Raw genomic sequence first — 16,653 nt, forward strand, 5'->3', positions numbered from 1 at the left:
CATCACAGCTCCGAATTCACGTCAAGTAAGTTCTGTTGCGCCTGTTGAGCGCTGTTTATGTTATCCCTTGTTTTTCCGCTGGCACGGCCAGTAGTTTATGATCTTAGTTTACCTCCCTGTTAAGTTTGACAGAATTATCTCGAAGACTGAAAAACTGGAGAGGTTGATTGACTGTTTCACCAAAAAATGTCTGGGTGCTTCAGCAACATAGGGCTGTATGGAAGAGGCATTCTGGAACTTTCTGTATGTACGGTGTACAGAGGAATTCAAGTGCTCCAAAGTTAAGCTAGAAATGACACTTACAGAATCCTGTGACCTATGTGTAGCCCAACAGCTTCTACTTTGGTGACCGGAAGGAATTTGATCGCAAGTGCAGCTATACAGCAGGCAATACAGCAGGCCTAAGGCACCGTGACATTGTTGGCCTTGGGCAACAGGAAAGAGGAAACACTTTGTCTGTGAAGGTGCCAAGTCAACTAAGACCAAGGACAGGACAACATCCTGTCATTGCCACAACGTTGCCACATTGCCATTGCTACAACATTGCCACTACGAGCCTCAGACCAGACCTCATGCTTTGGTCCATGTCACTGCATGACTCCAATAAAGCTCTGAACCTTTCTGTCACACAGACAGCACCATATTTTCTGCATGGAACCTCTCAAATGTCTTCACCAACCCATCTCATATCTCAGGGGTGCAATCAATAAAGGACTGTGCAATTTAGTCCTACAGCAGAACAGAACTTAACTATAAAAAGTTCAGTGTACTCCAAATTTTATTTTACCACAAGTACTTTGACAAGAGCACCAGATAGTATCAGATTAACATCACTGTTAATTTTCATATTCTTGACAGGAAGCAGTAGAAGACAGTAGGCTACCCACTTGTGTGTTGACCTAGCCTTGAAAAATGAAACTCACAAACTCAGCTGTTGGAAACAGGACTCCACTGCTTCTACATAACAGCACCTAAAGCCTTGCAAGGACACAGCTACAGTATACCCAACTTAGTGTTGCATAAAAACAGCTAGGTAGGCTATAAAATGCAAATGTTAATGTTTGTTTGTTTAAATGTTTGTTTGGCTGTAATTGGCACTTGATTGAAACAAGTGTTAACTATCCTCTTTAACTTGCTTACAGAATAGCGATCAGAAAAAGTAATTTTTCAATTTATTTCAACACACAGAGGTGTAATAATGGTAGAAATGCATGGATCTTTGCAGGGGCAGACACTCAAAATATTATCAAAATAATATTATTTAATATTGTTAAATATTATATCATTTTTTAAAATGTAGAATCATACAAATAATAAAAAGAATTATATCAGCTCTACATGTGAATAAAGTCATCGAATAGCTTTCCAACATCAGTTTGAAAGTATGTAATTGAGTCTCACCTGGCCAGTTTGTAATTAATCACATTTAGACATGTATTTTAGTGTTTACTACAGAATGAATTTTGTGTATGTATGTAACTGTGTAATTTTATTATGACAGTAAAGTAAATTTTTCAGTGAGTTTACGTTCACACGTATAGTATCTATAGAAGCTTTAGAGGTGGTCCTATCAGTCATAATTTACAATCATAATATTATCACTGGGTTTGAGCATCTCTTTGCTTTTAAAACATTACAGTATTCATGGCACAAACAATTCAGGAGCACTTTTGTGTTGTGAATCTCCACATTAAGTTGGACTTATATCTAGTTAGTGGGAAGGCCCCTGAAGACCACTGAACTCATTGTCAGTTGGAGACAACTTTTGTTTTAATCAAAAAAAGGAGAAGTATGTAAACATTCATATTTATTTTATACTTCTCTTTCTCTGTCCAGTCTTTGTTTTCTTTCTTATAACATTAACAATAACATTTATGTAAATATACTGTTGCTGTTATGTAAAAACCTCCAAAAATCTCCAAAATTGCATTGCGTTATGTCACCTTACATTAAGTGTAAAATGGAAAAAATGGAAATAAAAGGTTTTTGCATGACAGCAAAAACATATTTTGTGCTGGCTTGATAGATTAATTAATTTATTAGATTGTTATTGATATTGTGTTTAAGGTCTGTGTTTTCTTTTCTTTATGCTTATAAGACAAAAAAGCACAGAGGAGCAGCTCCCTAGAGCAGAGGAAACTGTTGTAGTTCCTCACAATTGCTCTCACCTCAGAAAGACTCACTAACACTCACACTAACTTAACACAGCATTAGAGCACTGAGAGCTTAAACACACTACTTATTCCATCTGATCATATTCACTATGAAGAGACACCTCCTTATCATTCTAATTATGACATCAGGTACTCGCTATGAAAATGAACTTATAAATATTTTTGAAAATAACCATACATTTAACATGCAAATTCTGCTTTTCTTTCAGGTGTGTTTGCTGCTGATCAAATTAGACTAGATGATCAGGAGATGGGGAGAATCTGAGATGTTCTTTTAACTCAAGTAGTGAAAATGTTCTCCTCTACTGGTACAGACAGTCTCCTAACAGAGCTCCATGGTATTTACTACTGAGAGGTGCTCGATCAAATAGAGGTTTGAGTGACACTGCAGACCGTAGATTTGAGTCGGCTGCATCACAATCATCCATTGAGCTCACTGTTAGAGGAGTAAAACTAGCAGACACAGCTCTCTACTATTGCAAGATATAGCAAGATACAAAAAGAGATGTCAAAGGAAAGCCATCAGCATCTCCGTTGATCCCACTGATGTGTTGAGTGACCAGGTGATATGCTCAGATGCTATGTGCACACACCCCTGAGCATCAAAAAGACGGAGGTGGAGAAAGTGAGCAGTGTGCACTCTGCTCCCCCTCCTGAAGCCTACAATCAGCTCAAGTTTTGCTGACATTGAGGGATATGTTGTCAGTGCACCACTCTGCAAGGAGCTCCACTTTCTCCCTGTGAAGTCTCTCATCATCTGTGGAGATGTTGCTCATAATTGTTGTGTCATCGGCAAAGTTAACAATGGTGCTGGAACTGTGTTTTGCGATGCAGTCATGGGTGTACAGACTGTATAGCACGCAGCCTTGTGGGTTGAATGTTAAAGAATGTTAAGTTCAGATCAGTCTGGATGATATGATGGTGTTAAAGGCAGAGCTGAAGTCATAAAACAGCAATGTAACAAAGATGTTAGTTCCTTCCAGGTGGTGAGGCCGCATAATCAGATATGTTATGCATGGTAGGTTGAGAGTGCTAGGAAGACTGCTCTTTATGTGAGCCAAGATCAGCTTCTCAAAGCATTTCATCACACTACAATAAAATAGCAAAAAAAATATTTTTCCTAACTAAACACACACAACTGAATAATAAAAATAAACCTTAGAATATTTTTAAAATGTAATTAATAAAAAATACTACTTTCCCATTCACCATTTGGAATTTGGACACAGTGAGCACACAAGTCCGAAGCGGAGGCTGGTCATTGCTTCGGTGCCTGGGGAGCAGAGGGCCCAACAGTGGCTGCTTAGCAAACCTGGGTATCAAATACTGCTATTTAATTCTGCTTTTTAATTTCACAGTTTCCTTTTAAGTTTCTGTTGAAGATTACCACCACCTCATTACCTAAACTAAACTAAAGCTGCTTGATAGGTAAATGTTTTTAAGAAAAAAGCTTTAGAAAAGCTTCAGAACAGTTTTTGTGTCCTGAGATTAATCAGAGTAAAGACAATGTGTCCATAAATTCAGACATACATTATGTACATGAACATCATGTAAAGTAGGAATGGGTGGAGCTAGAAGTGGTAAGATACATTACACACACCAGCAGAGAGACAATACTACAATCATTGTCTAACGCTGGAGCTCACACTCACAACAATTATGCTGCTCTTCTTCTCCTCTGTTTTTATGGTTGTTTCAAGTATTGGTAAGTCAGAAACCTTTAAACAAAACCTTTAACAAAAACTAAAAAAACAGACTACCAATCTGTCGTCAAATACATCCAGTTAAGGACTCTTCAGAGTATTGTTGTTATGCCTTTATAGGAGAAACTGCAGACATCATCATACAGACCACTGCCAGTGTGTTTTTGAATGAAGACAGCAGCACCACACTGTCCTGCACTTATGATGGATCACCGAGAAGTCTCCACTGGTATCAGCACAAGCCTAAATCAAGACCAGAGTTTCTGGGGCTGATTATTGTATCCACTGAACATGTCACTAAAGCTGACCCTCAAATGTTCATCAAACTTCATAAACAGGCTAAGAAAGTGGATCTGGAGATCTCCTCTGCTGAAGTATCAGACTCTGCACTCTACTACTGTGCCTTGGAGTCCACAGTGACAAGAAAGCCAGCTATACTGTACAAAAAGCGTTTAAGAGGTTGAGTCTTGCTTTTCTCAGGAGGGGGAGCTGTTTGTCAATTCTTAAACACTATTCTCATTGCCATTAATAACCACCAGAGACAGATTATATGTCCCCAGTATTATTTACTTTACCCCAATCTTCGATATACAGAGGGCATTATTAATATCATGCTGGATCATTGACTTCTGGTCAAATCTGGGGAAAAGTCCTGTATTTTTTTATATTGCAGAACAAAATATAAACCTTTTTTTCTAAAAATGTACAGCCCTATTTCAAACCTTTTTATTTGCACTTAGTGTGTTGTTTTTAAAAACACACAGTTCCAATTTCAGTTATAAAATTAAAATGCAAGCATACATTTAAAATAAGTAGTAAAAGAAATAGTTGATATTTCTTCAACTAGTTTAAATAATTTCTGTATGGCTTCCAATCCTCAAGCAGGTCACTTAATTTGATTTAATAAAGAACTGATTAGATAAACTACACCTATATTTATTCCAGTGTTCATTTGTAAAGACAGTTGTTACAAACAGAACGATGAAAACTCAATTTGAACATTTAGATGGTTTTTAGCCTGATAAAATGGTTCTGCTTTATAATGTGAAAGATTCTAAAGTTTGGTTGTTACAGAAAATGCACTGCACTGTCTCAAGCAAGTTACTGTGATAAAATTCAAGCAAGATACAAAACAGCTAGTTTTTTGCTTTTCAAGTATTATCCTCGCTGTAGTTTTGTAAGCACAACCTATATGACTACCTAAATAAATACCTGACTGAGTGGATGCTGTATATAGCTACTGGACACATGCTAACTAGCTGTACCCCTATAGCCATGGTTTTATCTGTTGCTCAATGAACACAACTGTTTATTTCCATATCACTGCATGAAGCTTCCAGACTCCATTTTCCCGATTTTTAGTTTTCTATGTATGTTGGACATAATTGACCTCTACATTGTAACAGTATATCCTCATAAATGAACAAATCAATATACTCAAAAACACAGTATACATCCCAGAGGTTGTTTTTGACGTATCTACTTTGACTTAATTTCTTTATTGTCTCTGTCCTAATATGGACCTGACTGTGCATGCAGTTAGCACTTGGTGGGTGTTCATTTTAGACCCTGGCAGATATTAATTGGATTTTACACAATAGAAAGACAAAAACCTGCTTTTAAATATTTCAGCCAGGCTATAGGCTAAAGTTTACCTGTTATCTAGGTTATAAGAGCCGTTTGATTTGTTTGGCTGTCACCTGCTTAAATTAACTACTCTGTGCTCCCCCTGCTCTCAGCACCTCAGACCTAAAGCTTAGTCTACTTAACATTAGATCACTATCCTCAAAAGCAGTGATCGTAAATGAAATTATATGTGATCAGAAACTAGATGTTTTCTGCCTAACCAAAACCTGGATTAGACCTGATCAATATATAGCACTAAATGAAGCCACCGCCACAGGCTATACATATGTACATAGCCCTAGATTATCAGGCAGAGGAGGTGGAGTATGTATAATCTATCAGAATACACTAGAGATTATTCAAAAACACTGTAACACCTTCACTTCTTTTGAGATTATCTACATTAATATATCAAATCCAGCCACAAATAAAAATGTTTTCACACTGATTAATATTTATAGGCCTCCAGGGCCTAGAATTTAGTGATTTTGCTGCAGACTTGGCAGTGTGCAGCAACAAAGTTATAATAGTAGGAGATTTTAATATTCACTTTGAAAAAGCAGACGATCCATTAACAAAGGCGTTTGTATCAATTTTAGATTCTGTTGGCATTACACAAAACGTAACTGGATCCACACATTACTGCAATCATACCCTAGATTTAGTCCTGACCCTGGGTGTTAGCATTGATCAGCTAAATATTCTACCTCAAAACTCAGTAATATCGGATCATTATCTAATCTCCTTTGAGCTACATCTAAGGCAAAATGTTAATTCATCTCCCCAACAATGTCTAAAGCACACAATAACACCAATGACAGCTGTACAGTTTACTAAAAACCTCCCACCCCTATCAATCTTAGCTTACACTCCGTCAGACCAAATGGAGCTCGTTAAATTAACAAACGATCTAGAGAATACCCTTCGATCAACCTTAGACAAAGTAGCACCGCTTAAAAATAAAATGATGAGGCAAAAAAGACTCGCACCGTGGTACAGTGATCATACTCGTACCTTAAAACAAACAGTGTGGAAACTAGAGCGTAAATGGCGGACGACCAAACTAGAGGTGTTCCACTCTGCGTGGAAGGACATCCTTAGTCAATATAGAAAGGCACTCATTAAAGCTCGTGCAGTGTATTTGGCCTCGCTGATCGAGAAAAACAAAAACAATCCCAGAATTCTTTTTAATGAGATCTCTAAACTTACTAAAAGCCAGGCAGATTCTCAACCCCAGATCCCAACATCTTTAACCAGTCATATTTTTATGGACTATTTTAATAATAAAATAGAAAACATTAGACAACAAATCCAACCCTGCTTATTAAATCAAACATGGCCGTCACCTGATGTAGCTGCTTTAGAACATAACCCCAAACCCTTAAAATAGCAGTTATAAAACCTCTAATCAAGAAACCAAATCTTGATCCTAGCATATTATCTAATTATAGACCCATCTCAAACTTAACATTCGTATCTAAGATATTAGAAAAAGCTGTGGCCCAACAACTCTGCTTATACCTGAGTAAAAATTACATGTATGAGAAATTCCAGTCTGGATTTAGACCCAATCACAGCACAGAGACAGCCCTAGTGAAGATTATGTTTGGAATCACAGGGACAGCCCTATCATGGTTCCAATCATATCTAACGGGACGCTTTCAATTTGTAAAGATAAAAGATTTATCTTCAAACCACGCAGAAGTAAGATATGGAGTTCCGCAAGGCTCAATTTTATTTACATTATACATGTTACCACTGGGCTCAGTTATAAGCAGACATGGCGTTAATTTCCATTTCTATGCAGATGACACACAGCTCTATATATCAGCCAAACCTGACGATAAATTTAGATTACAGAAAATGGAGGACTGTGTAAAGGATATAAAACTCACATGGATGTCACATAACTTCCTTCTCCTCAACAGTGACAAAACCGAAGTTCTCCTTTTAGGTCCAAAAGACTCTAGAAATAAACTATCAGACTTAATGTTAGACTTGGCCGATGCTTCCATCATTCCTGGTTTAGCAGCTAAAAATCTTGGTGTCACATTCGACTCAGATTTATCATTTAAGCAACATATAGCCAATATTAGTAGAACAGCCTTTATGCAGCTTAGGAACATCTCCAAACTAAGAAACTCCTTATCACTACAAGACGCAGAAAAGCTAGTACATGCTTTTATTACCTCAAGGCTAGATTACTGTAATGCACTACTGTCAGGTTGTTCCAGCAGGAACCTCAATAAACTTCAGCTGGTGCAAAATGCTGCAGCCAGGGTCCTTACTAAAACTAGAAAATTTGACCATATCAGTCCAGTTCTATCAGCACTTCATTGGCTCCCAGTTAAATTCCGTATCGAATACAAAATTCTTCTATTAACATATAAGGCCCTACATGGCCTCGCTCCTGAGTACCTGCAGGATCTTATTGCATATTATGAACCATCAAGACTACTTAGATCTCAGGGTGCTGGCCTCTTACTCGTTCCCAAAATTCAGAAAACCTCAGCAGGGGGAAGAGCCTTTTCTTATAAAGATCTCAACTCTGGAATAACCTTCCAGATAACGTTCGAACTCAGACACACTCTCAATCTTTCAATCTAAGCTGAAAACTTATATGTTTAGTTTAGCTTTTGGTAATTAATGTTTCTTAGATAAGGGCTGCAGGTCCAGGGGTTTGCGGACCCAGGGAATTGTAGTACACTGAGATGCTGGAGCTGTCGTCTCGCTGCTTACACACGATCACTCAGGTTTGTTGACGGTGGAGCAGATGGATGCTGGTGTTCTCAGGGTGCGCCCATGTCCGTGTTACCTTCTGGCTCTCTCCTTTTAATTATGCTGTGATAATCAGACCTGCCGGAGTCGTCAGACATACCCTGATGCGGATGCTCAACATTCTCTGCCCTCCATAAAATTTCTCTTAGAACTAACTTTTCTCTTTTTACCTTCTTCGAGTAAATGGCCACCCAGCCCGACCTGCTGGAAGATTGCCCGCTGAGGTCCCCTCTACCTGCGTCTAACCAGCTGCCACCTACCAGTCCGGCCAGCGGGTCCCCCCCAACCCGCCACCACCCATGGCTCACCCGCCTGCCGCTGCTGCCTGTTTGGTGGCCGTGCTGAAACCTAGATGGACTTGTGTCTGTCTGACACTATTAATATCACCACTATTAACTTTCTGTTGTATCTGCTTTGGTAATTTTTATCATTAATGTTTAAATAGTCTGGCCAGAGGAGGATGGGTCCCCCTTGTGAGTCTTGGTTCCTCCCAAGGTTTCTTCCTCCAGCTCTGAGGGAGTTTTTCCTTGCCACTGTCGCTGTTGGCTTGCTCACGGGGGTCTTTGACCCTTCATGTTATTTCTTCTTTCTTCTCTGTCTCTGTCATTTATTAAGTACTAATTATGTAAAGCTGCTTTGTGATGACATTCTCAATAAAGTCAATAAGTCATTGGCAATTATTATGTTTAACATAATGCTCTATACTGAGTGACACATAACATCACAATAAATATGCTAGTCACATCTGCTAGCCTCAACTCAGTAACTGTTACATGTTCAGTGGACTCCAAATTGTATTTTATAGTATAGTTTAAAGTACTATGGGGTGAACACCAGAACAACACTGCTGATTTTGGCATTCTAGCCAGAAAGCAGTACAAGGCAGTAGGCTACACAACTGTATAGTAAACCAATTTCATCAAAAGAAGCCCACAAGCTCAGCTGCTGAACACAGAATTCTACTGCTTCTGTATTCCACCATTCAAAGCCTTGCAAGAACACTACAGTATATCAAGCTACAGGATATCAAACCTGACTACTAGCCAAAAAAAACACATGCAGTTTGCACTTTTCAGACCTTGGTTTGTAATAATGTTATTTTTAGCAAAAGAAAGAACACTGCTTTTAAATAATAAGATAGTTTCCAGTGTTGGCTGCATTTGTAAGGGGTAGCTCTAGGGCAAGGCCTCCTTGGGTGGCCTGTCTTGGCATGGGGGCCTGTCTGTTGGTCCTCATGCCTCAAGACCCCTAGGGTTACTGTGGGTACTGACACCAGTCCCGAAGGTTTTGACTCCTCATGAGTCCCAAAGGAGTACTGGGACCTTCGAGAGGTGTTTAGTAAACGGCTGGTCCAGCTGCTGCCCCCCCCACAGATGCTTTGACATCGCTATTGACCTCCTCCCTGGCACAGTTTAAGACTGCGTTCATCACCCCGTCTGGGCATTCCGAGAACCTCGTCATGCCATTCGGTTTAAAGAATGTGCCCGCCGTCTTTCAACGGTATATCAACAAGGTCCTCCGGGAGGCTATAGACAGGTACGTGTTCGTCTATTTGGATGACATTATCATCTATTATTGGCGGTCAAGCTTGCGCTAGAGGAGTGGAGACACTGGCTTGAGGGAGCAAAACATCCCTTTCTAGTCTGGACGGACCACAAGAATTTGGCCTACATCCAACAGGCCAAACGTCTTAATTCGCACAAGGTGGGGATTATTCTTCTTGACCGGGCTCGAAGAACACCAAGCCCGATGCTCTCTCTCGCCAGTGGGAGCCCCCTCCTCTATTAAACACACCCACAACTATAGTCCCCAAAACCCAGATTGTGGCACCCATCCGATGGGGACTAGAGGACGTGATCAAACGGGCTCACCTCACTGAACCTGATCCAAGTGGTGGCCCCCCTTGTTTCTTTTGGGAGATCCTTTTTGCCCTTAGTTCCATTTCCCTCAAGTTTTATAGAGGCAGCCAGCTCTCCCCTGGCATCCTTTGTTTGTTTATTTCCCGCCTTTATTTCGCGTTGGACGCGACGTCTTCTTTTTTATGAAATCCACCTCTTTATGTTTTATTTGTTGGCCCCTTTTATAACTGCTGCTTTGGGGAAGCATTACAGCACTGAAAGCTTAAACACACTACTGATTCCATCTGATCATATTCACAATGAAGACAAACCTCCTCTTCATTCTCATTAAGGCATCAGGTACTCACTATGAAGATGTGCTTATTCAGTTGGGAAAAAAGTAATGTAATTTAAATTTTAAATATGTCAATTCTGCTTTTCTTTCAGGTGTTTTTGCTGCTGATGAAACTGAACCAGATCAGGAGACTGATGTTTTTAGAAAAGAGGGAGAATCAGTTACACTGAAATGCTCTTATGATTCAGGCAGTCAATATGTTTGGCTCTTCTGGTACAGACAATATCCTAACAGAGCTCTACAGTATTTACTGTATAGAGATGCTCAGCAAAGGAGTGGTTATGATAACACTGCAGACCGTAGATTTGAGTCGACTGCATCCCAATCATCAACTGAGCTCAGTGTTAGAGAAATAAGAATGGCAGATACCGCTCTCTACTACTGTGCTCTTCGAGTTGGAGCCCAGTGATACAAAGTCTCTGAGAAGCTCTACAAAAACTCACACACCTTCTGTTTGCTTTGAACACAAGAAAGTCAAAGTAATATTCAAACCACACTGTTTATCTGTGTTTCTGTTATTACACTGACTCTGACATTATTATATGCAATAGTGCAGGTTACAATAAAATCAAAAAGCATGAAGGATGCAGCACTATACTAATACAGGGTTGTACACCACAACAAAACACTGTTAGGCTATGTCTCTGGCACAAGGACAATAGATTTCTAATCTGTGATGCACAAATACACCTTAATAATGTAGTGGCATGGTGGCCTGGATCAACCCATGATTTGTACATCTTGGCAAACAGCATGGTTGGGATAAGGTTAAGGCTTCTTGGTAATCAACTTATTAAAAAAAATAAATAATTGAAATTACATCTTAGAAGAATCTGTTTAAAACATGGGTATGCCATAATTGTTGAATTGCTTAGGGGGTTGCGTCTATGTTCTCAGGATGTGGCTGATAACCCCCTCCGCAATCCACAGACTCAGTTGTGGAGAGGGCAATTAGGCAGCTGAAAAGTCGGTGGCTCTGCCTGGACAGAACCGAGTGAATGCTCCTGTATCAGCCAGAGAAGTTGTGTCGCATTGTGAGGGCATTTGGGGCGAAACCCACAAGCCAAGCTTGGGTGAAATAACGGGACAGGGCAGGGCGGGAATGTTTTCAAAGAGGAGAGCAAAAACATGAAGCAGCACTCTGGACAGACAAGGGGGTAATAAACAAAATACAGAGCAGAGCTTTAGAGGGGAAGGCCCAAAACACTAAGCAGAGCTTCGGAACAGTAAGGGAATATGAACCAGGCAGGGTGCAGGGTACATAAACAAAACACCAAACCGAACCCCGTATATCCATGCAGACAGTGGATTTAAAGGAGTTGCTTACGGCTGTAGCCATGGCCATGGACAAATGCTGGGACAACACCATCAGCTTTTTGACTCCATCTTAAAAGCTATCAGAGCCCTCACTTAACAACAGGGAAGCAGCAGGACCAACTGTCCAATTGCTAACAACATGAAGGGGATTACTATTCAGCTTTACCAGCTGAGCTTGTTGAATGCCTCAGCTTCAGAGAAGGAAGCCACTGTCGCGGCTGTCCCTGATAAAGCTGCCTCTACCCAGTTTGAGGCTAGCCAGTTCTCCAGTAAACCAGAGAAATATAATGGATCACCTAATGACTGCACCCTCTGATACGCTGTGATAAGTCACGCATTTCAGTTCTAATTTTACGGTTGACTGGTAAAGCATTAGATTGGGCCACTTCTGTGTAGTCTACTGCTCAGTTCAACATTTTTGAGAATTTTATAAGTGATTTTGAGGCCATCCATCTTCTCACCTGCTCAATGCACATTCCAGATCAGTCTCTGAGGAGGTTGATTATCCTGAACCTATGCAATGTGATGTATTCCGCCTGTCACCTGAGGAGAAGCGTTGACGATTACAAGAAGGACTGTGTATGTATTGTGGCACAGCTGGTCAACGCCAGGCATCAGCCCTAGAAAAGCATTTCGATTCTTTTTCCAGAAAAAAGAGGCAGGTTCAGGTGAGAGAGTAAGGCCAACATGATTTCGATCATATGCTCAGAATCTGTTGATAATCGTAATAATATTGATAACTGATTATTAGAATTGGTGTGTCTGATTTAAACTATTTGAATTAGTCTGTCATGACACACTCATCCCAAGTCTAGTCACCCTAGCCCACTGAAGCTTAATATTCAATGAGAAAAATGTGTTAAATGAATATGGATCCATATATTTTTCTCTTAGATGAAATACTCATTGTTTGTTTGTTGCATTTGATAATTGGTTAGCAGCTCAAACAGGGAAGAATGAGAATAGAGAGAGAGGGGAGAAAGAGCAGGATAGAGAGCAAGAACCAGGTGAGTAAGCTGACAGTTAACATTATTCAGAAACACATAGTTATATGGCTGGGGCAGTGTTTGTTTTCTACTGCACTGACTGCAGTAGAGTCCACAATGATTTGATCTCCTGTGTGGATTCTCACCAACATTTTATGATACACTGATGTTGGGGTGGTTTTAGCGTGTGTTGCATCGGTATGAGTAGATCAGACACAGCAGAGCTGCTGATGTTTTAAAACACCTCAGTGTTACTATTGGACTGAAAACTATTCCTATTGGCACCATCCTGTGACCACTGATGAAGAATTAGAAGATGATCAAAGCTAACTGCAGCAACAGATGAGCTTCTGCCTCAGTGTGGTAATATAGTGTTTAAAACCTAATTCTGTGTCTGATCTACTTGAACCAGCACAACACACTAACACATCAGTATATAGTTTATCCTTTATTATATTTACTGTTAATAAAATGTCTTCATACATTTGTAAACTAAGCTTTGTGAACATGTTTTTGTCAGGGCCTCGTTCTCATGCTCTCCCCCGGGGCAATCCCAGGTCTCCGCCTGCAAGCCCTGTCAGGAGCCAGGATTCTGGAGAGTGGCGGTGCATGTGCACTGCAGTCACTCTCCCCTCCTTAGCCTCATGCGCAGCACCTGGGACTGTGGCTACAAAAGCTCTGTGCTTTCATGAACTCTCTGCCGTGAATTTGCTGAAACTTTATGGGTCCAGAGGGTTCCACAGCCAGCTTAAAGATGCTTGTTCAGTGCCGCGGTGCTTGTGCTCTGTTTCGTCTTGGGTAAACCTGCTTGTGTTTCTAGTGTTTGTTTTGTTAGCTGTGTTTTTGCCTTGCCCTCACATTCCTATTTGTTCTAATTTTGTGTTTGCCCTTGTTCCCCTGCCTCTTTGTTTTGGTTTGGTTATTTAATGCTGTCCGAGGTGTGATTCCTCATTTTCTGTATCTAAAGGTTATTCTAATCTTTTGGTTATTCTCCCATTTTTGTACACCCAATCCCTGCTTGTGTTTTTTCATTATTGTTATTATCTGTGTCCTGTGTGGCACCCAAGCTCTGCTTGTGGTTTTCAGTTCTCCTTCTGCCCCTGTCCCTCCTTTTTTATTATTAATCCTGCCCTGTTTAGTTTTGTTTGTCCCTAACATACCCAAGCTCCTGTCTCTTCCCAGTCCCAGGTTTTTTTTGTTACGGTCCAGTCTGTGTTGTCAGTCACAGTGTTTCCCCAACACTGATTTTGGATTGATAGTGATTGTAATTATTGTTATATACATTTTTTTTTATTATTAGCTGCTCTCATTTGGGTGCACCCATAAACCTCTAAGTCTGCGATTGCCCCAGGTGGGCTGTCCATGCACCCTTTTTTTGGTTTTGACAGATTACAAAAACCTAGAATACCTGTGTTAAATGTCTTAATCCCCGCCAGGCATGTGTGTTGTGTGTGTGTGTGTGTGTTTTTTTTATTATTATTTTTTCCCGTTTCTCTATTACATATCAGCCAGGGTCGCATAACACAAAGGCATGCTCTGTCTCGTCAGTTTAACTGCCCTGACAAACCATCAGAGGTGCAAACGGATGGGGGCAACACTGATGTCATGGCTCCGGTAAGGTTGTAGATAGGTGAGAACTAGTTCATTGGCTCACTAATATCCCAGCTCAGTGACCTGCTAGTAAGGTTTGTGTACCAGAGCAATGAAGAGGGAGACTGATATATTGTTACTGATCTACTGGTCTCATTTTGCCTTAATGATCATTTCTCTTGCAGAATCAGGGTTATCCCATTTGCTGGCCTTCCCACCACTTTCAGACAGCTAAGAGTATATTTACATGTGTGTTTTTTTTTGGTATCCCTTAGGATATAGTATCTGATCGTGGACCACACTTTACTTCTAGGGTGTGGTATGCGTTTTTTTTTTATCGATTAGACAGACTGGTCCTGATACTTACCTTGGGCAGAGATGGCACAGAATTCATTGGTTAGTTCCGCTATGGGTATGAGCTCTTTTCAGTGCTTTCCCGGCTTTCAACCCCTATTAATGCCATGGTCTGCTGTGCCCTCTGATGTACCTGCTGTTGATGACTGGATGCATCAGAGTGAACAAGTGTGGGATCATGTGTGAAATATTCTGCGTCATCAAGAGGTTGGTGGACCGTCGTAGGGGTTACACTCCAACCTACCTCCCTGGGGAACGGGTGTGTTTATCCACTTCAGACATCAGGTTGTCAGAAGGGAGTAGAAAATGTTTCCTAAAAACATTAGTCCCCTTAAGATCATTAGGTGTATTAATGAAGTAACATACAAGCTTGAGCTCCCTGTACAGTGTCGTGTTTCTAGGTCCTTTCATGTCTTCCTTCTGAAGCCTGTAGTTCCTGGGCCTGGGTTTATTCCATGTATCTGATTGCCTGATGGTTTTGACCTAGACCATATCTATACCTGTTGTGAATTAACCTCTATAATACATATCATAAACATCCGTGAGCATCTGGTTTGGCGAGCCGGTGTCACATTCTGTGCTCTCAAGCTTTGTTCATGCTAATACTTGGTAATTAAATACATTTTTACTGTACATTAACACCCTGCATTCTAAGTTCACACAAACAGTTTTAATAAAAGCTTTAGAGGTTGCTCTATCAGAAAGAATCCCAGTACACAAGCTTACTGAGCACTTTATTAAGAATATTGTCAATACTGGGCGCTTTTTGTTTCTCTTAACTCTAAACAGATTACAGATCAATTACTCATTATGTATTCCAAGTTTTGGAAATTTTGCTTTCAGATTTTGATCTCTGTTGACATGATTTCATTATGCAATTTTAGGATCTAGACTAGATCTGAAGGATGCTGGAAAACACAAATCCTTGTCATGTCCACTTTGAGACAACTTTTCCATGGTACATTATAATGCTGGCAGTAGCTATATACAGTGGGGCAAAAAAGTATTTAGGTACACTTCAACTATGAGAAACATAATGAGAAAAAATCCAGGAAATCACATTGTAGCTTGAATTTATTTGTAAATTATGGTAGAAAATAAGTCATTGGTCATCCACAAACAAGCAAGATTTCTGGCTCTCACCGACCTGTAACTTCTGTAAGAAGCTCTTCTGTCCTCCACTTGTTACCAAGACCAAAGAGCTGTCGAAAGACACCAGGAAGAAAATTGTAGACCTGCACCAGGCTAGGAAGAGTGAATCTACAATAGCCGAGCAGGTTGATGTGAATACATCAACTGTGGGAGCAATTGTAAGAAAATGGACATACAAGACCATTGATAATCTCCCTCGAGCTGGGACTTCACGCAAGATCTCATCGCGTGGGGTAAAAAGTAGGAGAACTTTCACAATCAGTGGCTGACTAAATACATTTTTGCCCCACTGAATAGGCAGTGGCTGAACAGTCAGTTCACAAACTCACCTGAAGTAATTGTACAAATAATTCTAATTTGGTCTCATTCATATAATCATAAAACACTGTACCACTGAAAGTTCTGGTAATGTCTGGCAATTAAAATGTAACTAATATGCCACAATTCATGACCACAATTTATTTATCTTTTTTTTAACTAATTAATTAAAGATGAAGATTTTATTAAGATATTAAATGAAATCAAAATTATGATAAACATTCTTGTGAAGTAGGAGTGGTAAGGATACAATGTACATATCAACAGACAAAACTGGAATTAATGTTTAATTCTAGAGGTCTGAACTCACACTCAACAACCATGCTGATCTTGTTTTCATGCTTCTTTTTAGCATTGGTAAGTCACACTTACACATTATTTTAAATAAATAAGCACTGAACATAGCCACTGAACATATCACTAAAGCTAAACCATCAGACTCACGACTGTCCAGCAAACTTC

The sequence above is a fragment of the Salminus brasiliensis genome, chromosome 9 (genome assembly GCF_030463535.1).
Source record: "Salminus brasiliensis chromosome 9, fSalBra1.hap2, whole genome shotgun sequence".
NCBI lineage: Eukaryota > Metazoa > Chordata > Actinopteri > Characiformes > Bryconidae > Salminus > Salminus brasiliensis.